Source organism: Bos taurus, chromosome 1 (genome assembly GCF_002263795.3).
Source record: "Bos taurus isolate L1 Dominette 01449 registration number 42190680 breed Hereford chromosome 1, ARS-UCD2.0, whole genome shotgun sequence".
Lineage (NCBI taxonomy): Eukaryota > Metazoa > Chordata > Mammalia > Artiodactyla > Bovidae > Bos > Bos taurus.
In genome coordinates, this window is record NC_037328.1 from 2,714,903 (window position 1) to 2,735,525 (window position 20,623).

Here is a 20,623-nt window from a genome sequence, read left to right on the forward strand (position 1 = left end):
CTCTTGTCTTCTCTTTTCTTATTGCAACACTCTTGCCTGGAAAGTCCCATGGATGGAGGAGCCTGGTGGGCTGCAGTCCATTGGGTCTCGAAGAGTTGGACATGACTGAGCAACTTCACTTTCACTTTTCACTCTCATGCATTGGAGAAGGAAATGGCAACCCACTCCAGTGTTCTTGCCTGAAGAATCCTAGGGACAGAGGAGCCTGGTAGGCTGCCGTCTGTGGAGTCTCACAGAGTTGGACTGGACTGAAGCGACTTAGCAGTAGCAGCAGTACTTCCAGAAAACATTAAATAATAGTTTCCATAGTGGTCAATATTGTCTTATCACTGACAATGGGAAAATGTTTTTTTTCCCACTATGTGAAGCATCTATTCCTAATTAAAATTTTTAAATAAAAATGGCTGTTAAATTTTGATATAAAGCTCTTTTGGCCACCAAGGTCATAATTATAGGGGTTTTGCCCTTTGATCTATTAATATAGTGAATTTGATATCATATTTCATGATTTCAAACTATCCTTGAATTCTTATAATTTTTGCATTTTAATAAACTGACCTTTATATGCTAAGATCTTCTTTTAGAATTGACTTAAGGATATACAATAAAAAGATATATTGATGTTCCTATTCTCTTTGACACTGTAGGAAAGGGGATGCTGTTAATACAGCTCTAGAATTTTTTTGCTGAAAGCAAAGAATAATAATAATGTAGTTCACACTTATATAGCATATAGTCTGTGACAGATGCTAATCTAACAGCTTTACATGTATGAATACCCTGATGCTGGGAAAGATTGAAGGCAGGAGAAGAAGGGAGTGACAGAATGAGATGGTTATGTGACATCACTGACTCAATGGACACGAGTTTGAGCGTGACATGACTTAGCAACTGAACAGCAACAACAATGCCTTCAGTCCTCAGAGCAGCTCTGTAAAGAAGGTACTGCCGCCATCATTGTCATCATCTTTGTTTTTCGGATGAGGAAACTGAGCTTAAGTTACTTGTTCAATGTCACACAGGTAGCAAGTGACAAAGTCCAGACAATTTGTCATGAGAAATTATGCTTTGATTCACTAAGTCACTCATTTATTCAACTGTAACATGTACTTGGGCTGCCCAGGTAGGTCAGTGGTAGAGAATCCACTTGCCAATACAGGAGACTTGGGTTCAATCCCTAGGTCAGAAAGATCCCCTGGAGCAGGAAATGGCAACCCACTCCAGGATTCTTGCCTGGGAAATCCTGTGGACAGAAGAGTCTGGAGGGCTACAGTCCATGGGGTCGCAGAAATCAGACACGACTTAGTGACTAAACAACAGCAACATATACTTACTGAGTGCCTCCTATTTTGAAGGCACTACATAATACACTTTCCTTTAAAAAAAGAAAAGCAAATAAATAGTTAAGCCCAAGTAATGAATCTAATGTTTATATCCCTTTAGTCTAGGCAGTATTTTCGTAAATCTTTCTCCCTTAACTTTTAATATTTAATTTATTAAATATTTATTTAACATCTGTCTGTCTTACTGAGACCCAGACAGAAAGAATACTAAGCTTAGCCAGAGATCCTAGGTTAGTGTGATGGCATCCTGATGGATCCTATGTGGGTGCCCGTAGTTACCAGGGAAAACTAAGTACCAAATGTCTTCAAAAATCAGCTTGCTAAGGAGACTACAGATGACACTGCCAGGCACAAAACGTATTGTCTAAAAAAGGTAGAAAACTAGCTAGACTAAGATGCGTCACGTGACACAGCGTTCCTGGTCAAGAAAGGGGTACGAAAGTGGGGAGAAAGTTGTTCCTCATATCCATCAGCCCAAGAAAATCACCAAGTACCACCACAGGCAGAAGGTGAGACTGGAGCCATGGTCAGGAGGTGGCTTTCACACCGTGTGTCTTTCCCCTGCCCCAGAGTCCCTGTGGCATTTTAAAAATGCTGGTCCTTGATACCTTCTATTCAGTTCCGTTCAGTTCAGTTGCTCAGTCATGTCCAACTCTTTGCGACCCCATGGACTGCAGCACACCAGGCCTCCCTGTCCATCACCAACTCCCAGAGCTTGCTCAAACTCATGTCCATTGAGTCGATGATGCCATCGAACCATCTCATCCTCTGTCATCCCCTTCTCCTCCCACCTTCAATCTTTTCCAGCATCAGGGTCTTTTCAAATGAGTCAGTTCTTCACATCAGGTGGCCAAAATGTTGGAGTTTCAGCTTCAGCATCATTCTTTCCAATGAATATTCATGACTGATTTCCTTTAGGATTAACTGGTTGGATCTCCTTTTAGTACACAGAACTCTCAAGAGTCTTCTCCAACACCACAGTTCAAAAGCATCAATTCTTCTGTGCTCAGCTTTCTTTATAGTCAAGCTGTCACATGGATATATATATAAAGGGATATACCCAGTTGATGCTAGTGGTAAAGAACCGGCCTGCTTATGCAGGAGAAATAAGAGACAAGGTTTGATTCCTGGATCAGGAAGGCATGGCAACCCACTCAAGTATTCTTGCCTGGAGAATCCCATGGACAGAGGAGCTTGGAGGGCTGCAGTCTATAGGGTCACAAAGAGTCAGATATGACTGAAGCCATGCATGCACACAAAGGGATATAAAACTATAGGCGAGGTATGGGGAGGGAGGAGGGAGGAGGGTTCAGGATGGGGAACACGTGTATACCTGTGGCGGATTCATTTTGATATTTGGCAAAACTAATACAATTATGTAAAGTTTAAAAATAAAATAAAATTAGAAAAAAAGAAAAAAAAAAAACAACTATAGGCGAGGTGGCTCCAGCCCTGGCCTACCTTTTTCCAGCAGTGTGATCTCTATACCTTAATGACTCTGAACGTGAGTTTCTTCATCTATGACTTGAGGATAACAGTATTCTATCTCCCAGCGCCACTGAAAAATCAAAGGAGATGATGTGTATGAAAGTTGTTTCTATGTTGCAGAGCCCATACAAGTGGTAGTTATTATTAGCTTGTTTCCAAATGTTGAATCTTGACAATAAAGACTACAGCAAACATTTTTATACACATAATGTTCAACTTCTTTTGAATTCCTTGCCTAAGAGGGATTCCAAGAAGTCTGATTACTGGATCAAAAAATATGAACAGTTTTATTCACGTTGTTAGATCTTAGATCTGAATGGCTGCCTGATTTTCAAATGCTTTGAACCAATTTCCATTGTAACTGGCTGCATGTGGAAGTAGCGTTTTGCCAAGGCCTCATGGACACAGCCGGAGAAGGCAATGGCACCCCACTCCAGGACTCTTGCTTGGAAAATCCCAAGGACGGAGGAGCCTGGTAGGCCGCAGTCCTTGGGGTCTCTAAGAGTTGGACACGACTGAGTGACTTCACTTTCACTTTTCGCTTTCATGCATTGGAGAAGGAAATGGCAACCCACTCCAGTGTTCTTGCCTGGAGAATCCCAGGGACGAGGGAGCCTGGTGGGCTGTCATCTATGGGGTCGCACAGAGTCGGACATGACTGAAGCGACTTAGCAGCAGCAGCAGCAGCATGGACACAGCAAATTTTTATTTTAAAACACATTGGCTAATTGTACAAGTGGTCATTTCCATTTTGGACTACTGGTGAAATCTGAACATTTTTCATGTCTTCCTTTATGAAAGATAATTCCTCGTGTGTGTGACTACTTATCTATTTATACATGACCAAATTTCCCCTGGTTTTGAGAGAGAGACGACAGCAGGTAGAGAAACCAACCTGAGCTTTAAAATATCACTTATGTATAGGCATATTTGCAGGATTCTGTGGTCAGTGAACTCTCAAGAACCAAGGACCCAAGCTAAAGGTTTTCTTGAAATGCAGCCCTCCACGATGGCTTCTCCACATCCGACGCCTGACGCTGACTCTTTGGCCCTTTTCTGTAGTGTGTTACAGAATCTGACGGTGTTGCCTCTGTGAATCCCAGGGATCAGGAGATGGGGAGACCGTGTAGCCTGGAGTGGGCTTTCAGGAAAGTCTTGAGAGAGAAGGCAAAATTGCCCTGCCGCGGATCAGTGAGAGCAGAACTTGGACATGAGGAGCTGGTCCATGGAAAGCACTTGGTGCCTGGCCCCGGGGCTCGGCTGTGCTGTCCACGGGGACCTTCCGCTCCATCCAGGACACGCGTGTGCACAGGGTCAGAACTTGGAAGTAAACGGCAGACCACAAAACACAGAGGTAACTATAAGAGAGCTCAAATGATAGTATTGTAATTATAATATGTGTGTGAATATAATGGCATGATATTTGAGTAAGGTGTTATAACACTTGAGTATTACTGTATTAGAATAATGTTTGTGTATGGCTCTATAATATGTGAATATTGATCCTATAGTATATTCTTTGAATATGTATTAAGTATGTATTAACCTTATAACATGTGAGTATTAGTGCACGTGTGCATACTAAGTCGCTTCAGTCATGTTTGACTCTGTGACTCTTTGGGCCATAGCCCGCCAGGCTCCTCCATCCATGGGATTCTCCAGGCAAGAATATTGGAGTGGGTAGCCATGCCCTCTTCCAGGGGATCCTGACTCAGGCCTGACTCAAACCCAGGTCTCTTACCTCTCCTGCGTTGGCAGATTCTTTACCACTAGCCCCATCCAGAAAGCCCAACTGAACCCTATGGACTCATTTTACAGATGAAAACATTGAGGTTCAGAGAAGTCATGTGAATTGCCTAAGGTCACAGGAGCCAAGTTAAACCCACTTGAAGCCTGGAAGTGTACATCGAATGGTATTTGTATTGTGTCTCCTGAGTGTGTGGCAAGCTTCTGTTTACTTACATTATCTCATGCAATTCTTCCAACCTCTCCAGATGAGCAGTGGCTCGTAGGATGGCACTGAGGCTCAGGGAGATAAAATTGCCCAGGCTGTTGATGGCAGAGCAGGATGAGCTAAAGCCGGTCTGCCTCCAAAGGCTGTTCTCGTCCCATGACACAGCCAGTCTCCCCAGGAGATGATGGATCCACATTGCAGCTGTGGCGGAGAGTCAGAAAGCTGCTGGACCCATCTGAGGCAGGGGTGCTGTGACTCTGCAGAAAAGCTGAGTGGGCTGGGAGCCACAGAGACCCACAGCATTTACCTAGAGCTCAACCAAGCAGCGGTTTGGTTCTGAAATGTGTGCTCCCATCTTCACGGCACACCAATGAAAAAGAGACCAAAACCCCAGGACTTATCACGTCATTTGGGGCAGGCCATAAACATGAACCATACCCATAAAAATTCTTTGCTATTAGAGGTAATTGGTAAAAACACATTGTTTGCTTGCTCAAGGTAGCAAATCTCTTTCTTTTCCTAAACCTTAAGACACACACAAACAATGCACTATAATTATCAGTTTGTCGATAAACAGGTTTATTAATGCAAGTCTCTCTTTGGTTTTTGCCTTGTACCTTGTGAAATCCTAATGAAGAAAAGTAACCATTAACCAAGTAAAGTTTTCAAGTAAGAATGAAAATGCTTTTCTCACTTTATTTAAATAAAGAAAGTTTATCTTTCAGGTAAACAATTTTCAAAAAGTGAAAATGTTTCTCTCACCTTATTTAAATAGAGAAAATTTATTCTTCAGGTTTAGGGTTCTGCTTTTTTAAATGTATGGTTTATCACAGACTTAAAGAAGGAATTTATAATTATTGGGGGGGGGGATGGGGGAGTGTTGGGGGAAGGGATAGGTAGGGAGTTTGGGATGAAGTGTACACACTGCTCTATTTAAAATGGATAACCAGCAAGGACCTACTGTGTAGCACGGGGAACTCTGCTCACTATTCTGCAACAACCTAAAAGAAAAGAGTAGATACATGTATATGCAAAACTGAATCACTTTGCTCTACACCTGAAACTATCACACTGTTTTCAATCAACTCTACCCCAATATAAAATAAAAAAAATTTTAATGAGATAAAATAAAATATTTGCTTTATTAAGAAGGATTTTGTGTTCTTCTTACACAGTTTCTTATTAATTTGCGTTCCTTCTTTTTCAGGAAATATAGCAACATTGTATGCACCTGTGCTCAGTGGCTCAGCCATACCCCGCTCTTTTCAACCCCATGGACTGTAGCTCGTCAGGGTCTTCTGTCATGAGATTTTTCAGACAAGAATACTGGAGTGGGTTGCCATTTCCTCCTCAAGGGGATCTTCCTAACCTCAATAAAGTTTGAGGGGCAGGATTTTCAATTTTCAACATGTGATAATGGCCCCCAACCTATTTCTGGCTAAGAAAGAGTCAGTGGGAAAATAACTGGATCGAACACATGTCTCCTGCATTGTAGGCGGATTCTTTACCTGCTGAGCCATCATTATGATTGTATTAATCATTTGAATTAAATATAATATACTTTGTTATTGACTTTCATTTCATGCCTTAGCATCCAGTACAAATATCAGGCCATGTTTGAGTGATGATCATTGCAAATGATTCTAGGTAAACATTTAATATTTTTAAAACTCAGAATCTTTTCATAAAGTTTCTTTTTTAAAAAATTACAATTAAACTGATAGTCCTCCCATATTGAAACAGATGCTAATAAAATGTAATTTCTAGTGGCTAAAGGAAATCAAAGTCATAGTAAATTACCATCATATTATAGCAAATTAATTTGAAATCTATTTACATTGTGTTTTCATTTTATTTACAGTTTGATGGCTTTAAAATTTTGTGCTATTGCTGTACACCTGAAATTAACACAATATGGTAAATCAACTATACGTCAATAAAAATTATTTTTTAAAATTATACCATTTCTCCATGTCTATTATTACTTGAATCTTATGCAAAAAAAAAAAAAATATATATATATATATATATATATATATATATACACACATATATATACTGATCTTCCCTGTAGCTCGAATGGTAAAGAATCTGCTTGCAATGCAGGAGACACGGGTTCAATCCCTGGGTCGGGAAGATCCCGTAGGGAAGGCAATGGCAACCCGCCCCAGTAGTCTTGCCTATAGAGTCCCACAAACAGAGGAAACTGGCAGGCCACCATCCGTGGTGTCACAAAGGGTCCGACATGAGGAAGTGACTATACCATAACCACGTGCAAAAAAATGTGTCTGTTCAAACCAGAGATGATTTTGAAATCGACTGAAACACAAATTTGTTGCATTAATAGACCAAGTTACAAAATGCAACCTGACCTTGAACTGTGGATGATTAGTGTATGTTGAATGTGGTAAAGAACAATTGACAGAATTAAGTTTGCCCTGGGAAAACATGTTATGGCACAATGTTGCAACAGATTTCCTGCATTTTCAACTGTAAGAGGGAGAGAGTTTGCATGAATAGGATAGGGCTGTGGTCTCTAGAGCTGCAAAATGCGGGTCTTTGTAACCTTCATTTAGCGCCCTTGCAAATCCTTTGAATATAAGCATGGAAATATTTTAAATTTTTGAAACAACTGATTTCTGGAGTTTCAAAATATTTTCCCATATTTCAACAGCCGTAAAATTACAAAGAGAATAATAATAATATTCTGCGAAGATGTGTGGTTTTGTATGAACACATTAAAAAAAAATTTACAGTTGTATTTAACTGGCTGGGCTCAGTTTACGGTGGGAGTGTTTGGCTGACGGCTATAGTTCCTAAGGAAAAATGGATGTGAGTGCTTATATGTGATTGTTTGCTACCTGTAATCACATTGACAGCGTTAGCACCATAAGGCTGGTGACAAAAATAAAATACTAGAGAGCTACACAACTCTCCTGGGGGAAATCAGAGCCCGAGAAAGGGCAGTCTCCCCATACCAGGCCCCAGCTCTGCCAGGCTCATTAGGACACCGAGGTCTGGAGCCTAGCACCATCTGCCAAGGGGCACTTGGCTTTGCCCACCTTTCCTACTTCAGCTTCAGAGCTGGGAACAGAAGCGCAAGTGTCGGTGAGTGCCCCATTTATCTTGAATGCACGTAGCCTCCTCTTTTCTCATTCTTTGTGCCCCTTCTTGTCTCAGCTGTTGGTTAAAGATCTGATAACCACATTGACACCCTCCTGTCAATTTAGGTAGTCGGGTTGCTTCTTCGATTTAAATCTGAGAATTTAAATTCTCAGGTGACTTCCTGAGAATGTCACCTGAGACATTCCCTGGTGATCCAGAGATTAAGACTCCGAGCTCCCAATGCGGGGGGCTCTGGTCCGATCCCTGGTCAGGGAACTAGATCCCGCGTGCCACAACTGAAGATCCCCATGCTCCAGTGAAGATCCTGCCTGCTGCAACTAAGACCCGGCACGGCCAAATACGTAAATAAAAATAAATACCTATATTAAATCTGAAACCTTACCTCTGAGATGTATGGAGAGCATTAGAAGTTATAGTTCTCTCACAAAAGCAGGAGAACACTGATGGGCCACAGGCCCAGGTGACCAGGCCTGCTAAGTCCCAGGTCTCAAAGCTGCAGGGGCCTTCACCTTTCAGCCTTGAGGCAGCAAGGTCGCAGGCCTCGTGGCTGTCTGTCAGTTCAGTGAGGACACAGCACTAGGGCGGCTCCAGGCCTGGTGCGGTCAGCGCCTCCCTGTACTGAGCTAAACAAAGCCGCTTGGCGTGGCTCCATGACGTTTAGGACTGCGGCCCCGGAGGAGGAGGTGAAACAGCAGGTGACGGCACACAGGCCGTCTTCACACAGGCCTGGCCCCCGTGGGCGAAAGGAAGAGCATGCATTAAATGCTTTTCAGCTCCTTCTGAGCTCTCCAATTCTGAGACTCATAACAGCTAGGGCAAAGACTGCTTTTTAAATAAATTTTTATTGGACTATAGTCAATTTGCAACGTTGTGCCCATCTCTGCTATATAGCAAAGTGATTCAGTTACACACATATAGACATTCTTCTTAAATTCTTTTCTATTGTGGCTTATCACAGGATTTTGAATGTAGCTCCCTGTGCTATACAGGAGGACTTTGTTGTTTATCCATTCTAAATGTAATAGTCTCCATCTTGCTGTTGTTCAGTTGCTCTGTTGTGTCCGACTCTTTGCAACCCCATGTACTGCAGTATTCCAGGCTTCCCTGTCCTTCACCATCTCCCGGAGTTTGCTCAAACTGACGTGCATTGAGTTGGTGATACCATCCAACTGCTGGCATTAGCAGTTTAGCTCATTGCTGTTTAGCTCTGTCGTCCCCTTCTCCTCCTGCCTTCAATGTTTCCTAGCATCAGAGTCTTTTCCAATGAGTCGGCTCTTTGCATCATGTGGCCAAAGTGTTAGAGCTAAAAAATAGAAGATTATGAGAGCACAATGGATTAATTTATACCCCAGTGATAGACACCAGGAATGCAGCAGAGAAGAAGCAAACCAATGCCATCAATGAGCTTACCTACTAACAGGGGTTGGAAAGGCCCCAGGGGCCACTGGTGACCACACGTCTATTCTCACACCTTCCCAACCCAGCTCATGAACGTCGATTTTGAAGTTAGAAATCGGTCACATAAACTATTGCTGTTGTTGAGTCGTTCAGTTGCCTCCAGTTCTTTGCAACCCCATGGACTGTAGTCTGCTCCTCTGTCCATGGAATTTCCCAGGCAAGAATACTAGAGAGGGTTGCCATTTCCTTCTAGAGAGGATCTTCCCAACCCAAGGATCAAAGCCAAGTCTCTTGCATTGGCAGACAGATTTATCACTAAGTCACCAGGAAGCCCCAAATAAACCATACGTCTTTCAAATATAACTCTTTTGCAGTAATTTAGAAAAAGACTGAGGTAGCCCTTTGTGTACTTAAGAAATGGACTTAAGAAATGCTAAGAATCCAGGACATAGTAAAGCAGTTATTGTTGTTCAGTCGCTCAGTTGTGTCTGACTCTTTGTGACCTCATGGACAGCAGTGCACCAGGCCTCCCTGTCCTTCACCATCTCCCAGGGTTTGTTCAAACTCATGTGCATCGAGTCAGTGAGGCCATCCAACCATCTGATCCTCTGTCATCCCCTTCTGCCCTCAATCTTTCCCAGCATCAGGGTCCTTTCTAATGAGTCAGCTCTTCTCATCAGGTGGCCAAAGTATTGGAGCTTCAGCTTCAGCCTCAGTCCTTCTAATGAATATTCAGCAATGATTTTCTTTAGAATGGACTGGTTTGATCTCCTTGCAGTCCAAGGGACTGTCAAAAGACTTCTCCAACACCACAGTTCAAAAGCATCAGTTCTTCGGCACTCAGCTTTCTTTATGGTCCAACTCTCACATCCATACATGACCACTGGAAAAACTATAGCCTTGACTAGATGGACCTTTGTAAAGCAATTATCCTCCAATTATAAAAGAAAAGAAAATCCATGGACACAACAGCTAGCGTGTTTCCATTATGCAGTGTGGACATCCACACAAAGAGGCATACGGGCACAGATGAATCTGCGTATTAGAATAGCTCTGGAGAGTTATACAAGAAATAGGAAGCACGGATGGACTCTGAAGAGAGGAACTGAAAAGCCCAGGGTAAGAAGAGGAGAAAACTTTTTTTTTCTGGTTGGAGTATATCTGACTTACAATGTTGTGTTCGTTTCAGATGTACAGCAAAATGATTCAGTTAAATGTATATATTTATTCTTTTCCATTATAGATTGAGATACTGGATAGTTCCCTGGATATAGTTCAGTAGGACCTTTGTGTTTATCTATTTTGTACTTGTATCTGCTAATCCCAAACCACTAATTCATCCCTTCCCGCCCTTCCCCTTTGGTAACCCATGGGCAGAGGACGCTGGTGGGCGACAGTCCATGGGGTTGCAAAAGAGTCAGACATGACCTAGGAACGATATATACCTTGTCTTCTTTATCCATTCCTCTGTTGATGGACATTTGGCTTCCATGTCCTGGCTATTGTAAATAGTGCTGCCATGAACACTGGAGGCTGTGTATCTTTTTGAATTATGGTTTTCTCCGGATACATGCCCACGAGTGGGACTGGCGGATCATATGGTAACTTTATTTTAGGCTTTTTAAGGAACCTTCATACTGTTTTCCATAATTTACATTCCCACCAAGACTGTAGGAGGAGTCCTTACTTTCATTGCGTTTCCTTTTTCACTGCTTGCATTTTTATCTCACATGTTACTTTTTCAGTGAAAAAAACTAATAAGAAGTAAATACCCACACTTGGAAGGAATAAGCTCAGTTTAACATTTGCTCTCATACTGTATTCAAACCAAAGTCAGCACAAGTTTAGGTACTCAGTAGTGTCCGACTCTGTGCAACCACATGGACTGTAGCCACCAGGATCCTCTGTCCATGGGATTTTTTCAAGGCAAGAATACTGGAGTGGGTTGCCATTTGCTCCTCCAGGGGATCTTTCCTGACCCAGGGACCAAGCCCATATTTCCTGCATTGCAATAAGATTCTTTACTGCTGAACCATTGAGGAAGCCCAGGTGGATTAAAATTGTTAATTTTTAAAGAATTAACTGTATGCTGCAATCATCAATGAAATAATTGACTCAGGTGAGAATTATCAATGGGTTAAAAAAGCCAGTGGGCCAGAGTTTGTTGGGGGAACAAGAGAGTCACGTAGACTCAAAGCTTCATCCCACAGATTACTTTTTAATTGTGGAAGAAAATTTAACTTCATCTGTGGGTAAGGAACGATGTTTTCCAGCATAAAATCAAAAGAAGAAATCCACCCCCTGAAATACACGCTAATTAAACAGGTCTGATTGCACACAAATTGAAATTTTCTTTCCCTCAAGAAAATTTCACTGTAAGCCTGATTAAAAAGTAAACTGCAAATTTGGAAAAATGAATATGGAAGTGAGCTAGTCTATGTATTACATGGGCTTTCCAGGTGGTGCTATGGTTTAAAAAAACCAAAACCCTGCCTGCCAATGCAGGAGATGTAAGAGACCTGAGTTCAATCCCTGGGTCGGGAAGATCCCCTGGAGGAGGAAATGGCAACCCACTCCAGTATTCTTGCCTGGAGAATCCCATGGACAGAGGAGACTGGAGAGCTACAGTCCCTAGGGTTGTAAAGAGTCAGACACGACTGAAGTGACTTAGCATGCAGGCAAGTATTATATACAAAACTGACATAAATTGGCTTTTAAAAAGTAAAACCACAATAAGAAAATGGACAAAGGAAAAACATATTTCACAGAATGGATGATAATATGAAAAAAAGTCTTACCCCATCATCCACCAAAGTAATGCTAAGTAAGACAAAACTACTTTTCAAATTAGCCAAAATTCAAAATATGAGATTACTTAAAGTAACAGGCACTGAAGCTGGAGGAAATATAAATCAGTTGAAATGTTCTAAAAAGAATTTAGCCAGTGTACATCAAGAATTAAAAAACAGTTCATATACATCAACTCAATAATTCTACTTCTGTGACACTAATCTAGATAAATAAGCCAAATGCAAGCAAGGCTTCATATCTAGAATATTCATCACATCATTGTTTATAGTAGCAAACAGTTGGAAGGCCCTCAAACATAGGGAAATAGTTAATCACAATACTTCTGAAACTTCCACACAATAGACTATTTTGCAGCCAATAAAATCAGGGTTCTTTTGGTGAAATAGTCAGACAGCAGCAAACAAAACCATACATCAGGATCCCTATCTGGATTTTTTTAAGAAAACTATTAAAGAAGAATTAGATTAACAATGACCATCTCTGTGTTGTGAGACTATGCATGATTTTTATGTTCTTATTTATACTCCTTTGAGTTTGCTAAACATTTTATCATGATTTTGTAATAGGAGAAAACTGTATGTAATAACGGTCATAGCAGCATCAAAGCTAATATTTACTGGGCATTTCCTTTTTGGTATTTATTTACTTGGTTGCTCCATGTCTTCGCGGCAGCCCGTGGAAACTTTGGTCCTCCTGTGGCGTGTGGGATCTAGCTCCCTGACCAGAGGTTGAACCCAGGCCCCCTGCACTGGGAGCTCGGAGTCTTAGCCACTGGACCACCAGGGAGTCCTTACTGCGAGTCTCTTACGTGCCAGACACATTGCCTGCACTATCTCATTTACAGATAATTCTGTGTTGGAAGGACTCGTATTACTCCCACTTTGCAGATGAAAAGACCAAGTTCAACGTTAGTTCCAGAAACCACATCAGGCAGTCTCTCCCCAAAGTCCACGTGTTTGAAGAATTTAAGCTGATGAAGGGAAATGAGCGTGATAATTAATAATTATGACAATTTTTTGTAATTAACAGAGAAAAATATTGACATCAAAATATTAACAGTGGCCATGTCTGTGGATGGAATTTAGATGATTACAATATTTTAATTTTTTATATTTTTAAAAATAATCATAAAGTGAAGTGAAAGTCGCTCAGTCATGTCCAGTTCTTTGTGACCCCATGGACTATACAGTCTATGGAATTCTTCAGGCCAGAATATTGCAGTGGGTAGCCACTCTCTTCTCCAGGGGATCTTCCCAACCCAGGGATCGATCCCAGGTCTCCTGCATGGCAGACAGATTCTTAACCAGCTAAGCCACAAGGGGAGCCCAAAAATAATCATAGATTACTTTAATAATAAAGGAAAATGACAAAAAAATATATAATGTAGTAATATTATGGGTTAATTTGGAAAACTCGGTTCAGTTCAGTTGCTCAGTCGTGTCCGACTCTTTGCGACCCCATGGACTGCAGCACACACGCTTCCCTGTCCATCACCATCTCCCAGAGTTTACTCAAACTCATGTCCATTGAGTCCGTGATGCCATCCAAACATCGCATCCTCTGCCGCCCCCTATTCCGTTTGCCTTCAATCTTTCCCAGCATCAGGGTCTTTTCAAATGAGTCAGTTCTTCACATCAGGTGGCCAAAGTATTGGAGTTTCAGCTTCAGCATCAATCCTTCCAATGAATATTCAGGACTGATTTCCTTTTGGATGGACTGGCTGGATTTCCTTGCAGTCCAAGGGACTCTCGAGAGTCAACTAAGAGCCATGTAATAAGACACCTTAAGTAGAAAATACATTTTAAGTTCCCAAAACGTGAAAACACAGCCCTCTACAGAGAGGTGGCTGGTTGCACCACATCAAATCATTTTTGATGATTCAGTATGCTTATACAGCATAGGTGGTTCAATGATAAAATTCTCACCTCCCAGTCAACGTACCCCTGGGTTTCCCTGGTGGCTCAAACAGTAAAGAATCTGCCTGTAATGCAGGAGACCCGGGTAATAGTATTTCCTCAGGGCCTGTTGAGTACTTTTTTGTATCTACCAAAGTGCCAGCACAATTTTTAAAATAAGAATTATCTTCATAAATGTTTATTGATGGAAAGTGGCAGTACTAAGAGAAATGTTCTGGGGATTTTTTTTTTTTAATTAGGAGGCACAAGGACATACAGTAAGCATCTTGTAAGGTGAATTGATTCCTATCTGAGTCCTATTAAAACCTAAAGCTGCACTGTCTATTATTCAGGTTCTTTCCAAGACAACCAGAGGAAGAAAGCCTGTGAATATAGAATATCAGAAAGAAGGCGAGCAAGATTCATTCTCAAATCCAAAGTTAGGTCCAAAGATACTTCCTCAGAAAGGCATTTGCTTTCTGCTGCCTTCACTGAAGTGTTTGCTATAACTAACTATACCCCATCTTCTCTTTCACCCACTCTCTTCCCTCCCCTAATTCTAACTCAGCCACAAGTCTCAGGGGACCATCAGTATCGTTCCTTCCGCATTAAATGGAAGATGCTTTTGAACTGTGGTGTTGGAGAAGACTCTTGAGAGTCCCTTGGACTGCAAGGAGATCCAACCAGTCCATCCTAAAGGAGATCAGTCATGGGTGTTCATTGGAAGGACTGATGTTAAAGCTGAAACTCCAATACTTTGGCCACCTGATTCGAAGAGCTGACTCATTTGAAAAGACCCTGATGCTGGGAAAGATTGAAGGCAGGAGGAGAAGGGGACGGCAGAGGATGAGATGGTTGGATGGCATCACGGACTCAGTGGACATGGGTTTGGGTGAACTCCAGGAGTTGGTGATGGACATGGAGGCCTGGAGTGCTGCAGTCCATGGAGTTGCAAAGACTCAGACACGACTGAGTGACTGAACTGAACTGAACCGAACCACTTCTAATTTGGCTTCTTCAGTCAGGAAAGCTGCTAAGAGAGCTTAGGCACCTCCTGGGGAAGTCAGCCAGCTTGTCAGAGAGCCTGTCTATCCGGTTTGGTTTGCAGAGAAAGACTGCCATCTAGCGCCAGAAAAAGCAATGTTCCATTCATTTTCTTGAGCTCACAGGGGATAAAATATTGATAGCACCATTTCACTTTTACGCTGAATCACATTTAAATTTTTTCAGGAAAACATTTGATCGTCTTTCTACCCTAAAACGTGTACTTCAGTGAATTGAAAAAAACACATAATTGGGCACTTCTTTCCTATGCAAATCACCAGAAGCCTAAGCTAGACAGGAAAAGGGATGAGAAGAGAATAAAGCAACTTCAGTTCATGACCAGTGTGCTGTCTTCCTCTTCATTGCTGGTGCTTTTCCCTGTGTGTGTCCATATTATGACTCCTTTGTCAAAAGCTTCACCTAATCCAGTCCCCTGGACTCAGATTACATATATGTTCATATAGCAACACTTCCTGATGCCGTTAAGATCTTTCAAAATAGAGACAAACCAGAATTCACTGTCAGTCCAGTGCTTAGGACTCCACGCTTCCACTACAGGGGGCCTGGGTTCCATCCCTGGGGACGGAACTAAGGTCCCACATGTGACATGGCTGGGCCAAAAAAAAAAAAAGAGAGAGAGAGACAAACTTGTTTTGGTCTGTGCACAGGTTGGAAAAGAATTTCCAGACACAAGGCAGAATGAGAGAATAGTTTATTAGAGCAGGAGACGCTGCTAGAACAGGCAGCCAACTCAAGGCAGAGCCGATGCCTTTGTGGGCTAGTGGTCAATTTTTATAGCCTCAAGACAGTAAAAATCCCTGCTGGAAGAGTGGCATCAGCTGATTGGTTAGTATGCTATAGGGTGGGTAATTTTTACCTAATATGAGGTCAGAGAGCTAGCTGGTTTAGGTCAGGGGGCTCATGGCAATGGTTGCTAGGGACTCAGTCTATTCCAGAGATGACATTGGGACAGGGCTCCATGGCCTGTGGACAAGGCTTTACACCTGTGACCTTGGTATGCGTGCATGCGAGGCACTTCAGTCATGTCCAACTCTTTGTGACCCCATGGACTGGCCCGCCAGGCTCCCCTGTCCATGGGATTCTCCAAGTAAGAATACTGGAGTGGGTTGCCATGCCCTCGTCCAGGGGATCTTCCCAACCCAGGAATCAAACCCACACGTCAAACATGCATCTCTTACATTTACCTGCATTGACAAGTGGGTTCTTCACAATTAGTGCCACCAGGGAAGCCCTTGGTATAGGGCTCCACAAAACTGATGATCTAAAACTCAGAGTAAAAGCTTAAAATTTATGTCATCCAAGTTGGGGATGATGAGCATTATCAGGTGTGCCCTGTAGACCTCAGCAAAGCAAACTCTAGAATACGTATAGTAAAAATAGACGATATGATTGGGATAAAAATAAAGAAATCCATAATGGAGAAAAATGATAACAACAAATTTAAATATACCAATAATAATATTAATGGTTCAAATCATCACACACAGTTTAGGTTAAAATTTTAGCTATATTCTATTAACAAAAGATAAATCCAAAATGTATAAACACGAGAATAGTGATGATGAATAAAGGAATGAGGGATAAAGATATGCTAGACCAAAAAAAATCTAACTTCAGATTAGGGAAGAGCTCCCTGATGGCTCAGTCGATAAAGAATTCATCTGCTTGCTTCCTGGGTCGGGAAGATCCCCTGGAGGAGGGCATGGCAACCCACTCCAGGATTCTTGCCTGGAGAATGGACAGAGGAGCCTGGCGGGCTACAGCCCGTGGGGTCATAAGAGTCAGACACGACTGAGTGATCTGCTACCACTGGGGCCAGCCCCCTCACTTCCAGTCTCAGCTTTAGGAGCACTCTCAGTGAGAGCCTGGGCAAGTTCCTCTCTGTTCTTTAGTTTCCACATCTGAAAAATAAGGATACTAGTAGCCTCCACCATATATATATATGTTGAGAGGATTCCATGAGTAATGCTTACAAGCGTTGAAAACTGCTTGACACTTATGAAGTGCTATATACATTTTTGTTCTTACTGTTCATTGTTGTTGTAGAAGTAGCTACACGTAGTTACAAGGGACAATGCGTGCTCAGATTGACCTAACAAAGTTCAGCAATTTTAGTAACTAAGGGAAAATGTGTGTGTGTGTGCGCGCGCACTTACTTGATAGTCAATAGTGAAGGGTAGCAAAGAAGAAGAAAAAGCAATAAAAAAATGGAGGAGGACAACTTAAGAGTTCGTGATCCACTCCTGTCAAAAGCCAGCACAAGCATATATAAATGAGTTGAACTACTCTACTGACCATTTTATGTCATCATTTTGTCTGTGTGTACCCCAGCAACTGACCCTCAAACAGCCCCCACCAAGAATAAGCTCCAGGGGGTATATTTTTTACTTCTCTCTGTCTACTTATACATTCCAAAATGTGAGGTGCATCAGAAAGACCAAGTGAATGTGAGCACCCCCTTTAACATGCAGTTTGTTAAGGTAAGCGATGTGTGTGCGCTCAGTCATGTCCAACTCTTTGCAACCCCATGGACTGTAGCCCACCAGGCCCTTCTGGCCATGGGATTTCCCAGGCAAGAACACTGAAGTGGGTTGCCACTGCCTCCTCCAGGGGATTTCCCCAACCCAAGTTTCGAACCCACATCTCCTGCATTGCAGGTGGATTCTTTACCATTGAGCCACCAGAAAAGCCCAGTAATTTTACTACACGCTCATAAAATGTAGAAAAACTGCCGTGTACAGAATAATGCCTCACCTGCCCAAACAAATGTCATTATGTAGATATAATGCTTTGTGGTTTTGCCACGATAAGCATGTGTTTTTTCAGCAGTAATTTTACTACTATACCATGCATTTTTATTAGAAGATTATAGTCATCCTAATTTTGTCAGCCAGTTGAACACATTTGTACTATTTCTCGCTTTTGCAAGTGGTATTTAAAATACTGAAAAATTGATTTTTAGAAAAATTCTGTGAACCATAACCCTAAATTGCATTTCTAACTGACCAAATAGCAGCAATGATTTGCCACCTAAATCCAGAGACTTCAATGAGTTTATAAAAAAAACATTATTTGGGGCAAGTCACATAGATAATAGTTCTATGATCTGAAATATCCAGGGTTTGCTATTTCCTCCCCAGTACACTTTAAGGGTTTATGATAGACACCCAGATCACCATCTGAGGGCTACAGGTTAGGAGAAACATGAGAATTAGCACAGAGTTGGATACTGCAGTAGGCCTTTCGATCCATCGTCTTGAGTAGCTGGCATCCTTTCCCCTCCCATCAACGCAAGAGGCTGGGGACTTCCCTGGTGATCCCGTGCTTAGGACTCCACTTTTCCGCTGTAGCAGGCACAGGTTTGATCTCTGATTGGGAAGCTAAGATCCCTCAAGTCGTGTGGTGTGACAGAAAAAGACAAGAAACTCATTTTTCTGTCCCGTTTCATATCAGTGTCTGGTTTCTAACAAAATTAATCTCTTATTGCTTAATAACATCTGTACCGTGTGCTAAATCACTTCAGTCGTGTCTGACTCTTTGCGACCCCAAGGACTGTAGCCCGCCAGGCTCCTCTGTCCGTGGGATTCTCCAGGCAAGAATACTGGAGTGGGTTGCCATGCACTCCTCCCAGGGATCTTCCTGACCCAAGGATCTAACCCACATCTCTTATGTCTCCTGCTTTGACATGCGGGTTCTTTACTCCTAGCGCCACCTGGGAGGCCAATAGCATCTCTAACAGACATTAACTTTTTGCCCATAGTTTGAAACTTCTAGAAGACATGAGGTCAAATGAGTGTGAGTATATCCTGTAAAACAGAGTTCGTTAAGGTGTTGCTGATAAACTGCAGGGTTTAAGGTCTGATTCCGCCAGAGTCCAGTGTCACCACTAGGTGGCGTACTTGGTCGGAAATCCATAGGTTGCGGGGCTGTATGGAGAAGGTTTACAGACTGAGCTACAAACGTTGGAAGCAGAAACAGAGGTGATGCTCGTGGTCCCAACGGTTCAAAAAACAGCAGGAAGTGGGTAGTTAATGACTGAGGCACCAGACTAGCTGAATATGTGGGCTGTAAGTGAAGATGGCACCGCTAAGCTGGTATAGCCCTCCACTTTGAGTGCACAAGCACTCTCTCTTGGGTTGCTGTTCAGTCGCTCAGCCGTGCCCGACTCTTTGCGACGCCATGGACTGCAGCACACCAGCCTTCCCTACCCTTCACCATCTTCTGGAGCTCGTTCAAACTCATGTCTATTGAGTCCCTGATGCCATCCAACCATCTCATCCTCTGCCATCCCCTTCTCCTCCCGCCTTCAATCTTTCCCGGCATCAGGATCTTTTCAAATAAGTCAGTTCTTTGCATCAGGTGGCCAAAGTATTTGAGTTTCAGCTTCAGCATCAGTCCTTCCAATGAATATTCAGGACTGATCTCCTTTAGGATGGACTGGTTGGATCTCCTTGCAATCCAAGGGATTCTCAAGAATCTTCATCAACACCACGGTTCAAAAGCATCAATTCTTCAGTGCTTGGCTTTTTTATAGTCCAACTCTCATTTCCATACATGACTTCTGGAAAAACTATAGCTTTGACTAGACGGATCTTTGTTGGCAAAGTATTGTCTCTGCTTTTGAATACACTGCCTAGGTTTGTCATAGTTTTTCTTCTAAGAAAAAGGAGCCCAGTCTCTGGTTCATCTAGCTGTTCATGGATTCCAGCCACTTGCCTTTCAGCAGGCAGCCAGCAAATCCCCAGCATAATTGAAGGCACAGGCCTAGTGTGGATTCAGGAAGTAGGCCCAGCAAGTTCCCTCATCTGAGACATCTGAACCTCCCCATTACATCACACTGGTCAGTGTAAACACCTGGGCCAGTTGGTCTTCTAGGTTTCCTAAGAGTCCCCTCCCTCATAGACATAGATTTCACTCCCTGGGCTCCTGTACATTAATAAACAGACTAATGCTGTCTAGCCCTTTCTCCTTTTTTACCCTGCCCCTTATTAGCTGTACCCTACTCCAGGCAATCAAATGCCCACCAGGTTCATACTTCAGTCTTCTGAGGCTGTAGTAACATAACCAGTCCCCCCAAAATGGAATTTCTGGTGCCTCAAAATTAGACTAGATCCTGAACCCTGATGACCATCTAAATGCCCAGCCATCCACTTCTGTGGCATCTCTAAAGCATCATTATATTCACAGCATAAAGACACCATAAAGGGTGTCCTTCCATTATCATATTCCAATTTTGAATCTGCTTCCAGTAAGAGGTGATTCTGGCTTGAACGAATGAGTCTCTGTTATTGGTCCCAACAAAGATGGAACCATTGTGCACGGAGGCTGCTGACTGTTAATGAATGGAATGCTGTTCCCTGGTTATATTGCCTTGAAGAAAGGGAAATTCCAAACTAAGCCAAATCATGAGTATAACCAGAATTTAAAATATTACAATATAAGCAGGTCTTAAGAGAATGGATGTTGACAAAATAATTCTTGTGGACAATTCATTGAAAGACAGTTCCAAGTCTTTTTAAAATTTGTTCAGTAGTTCAAGAAAA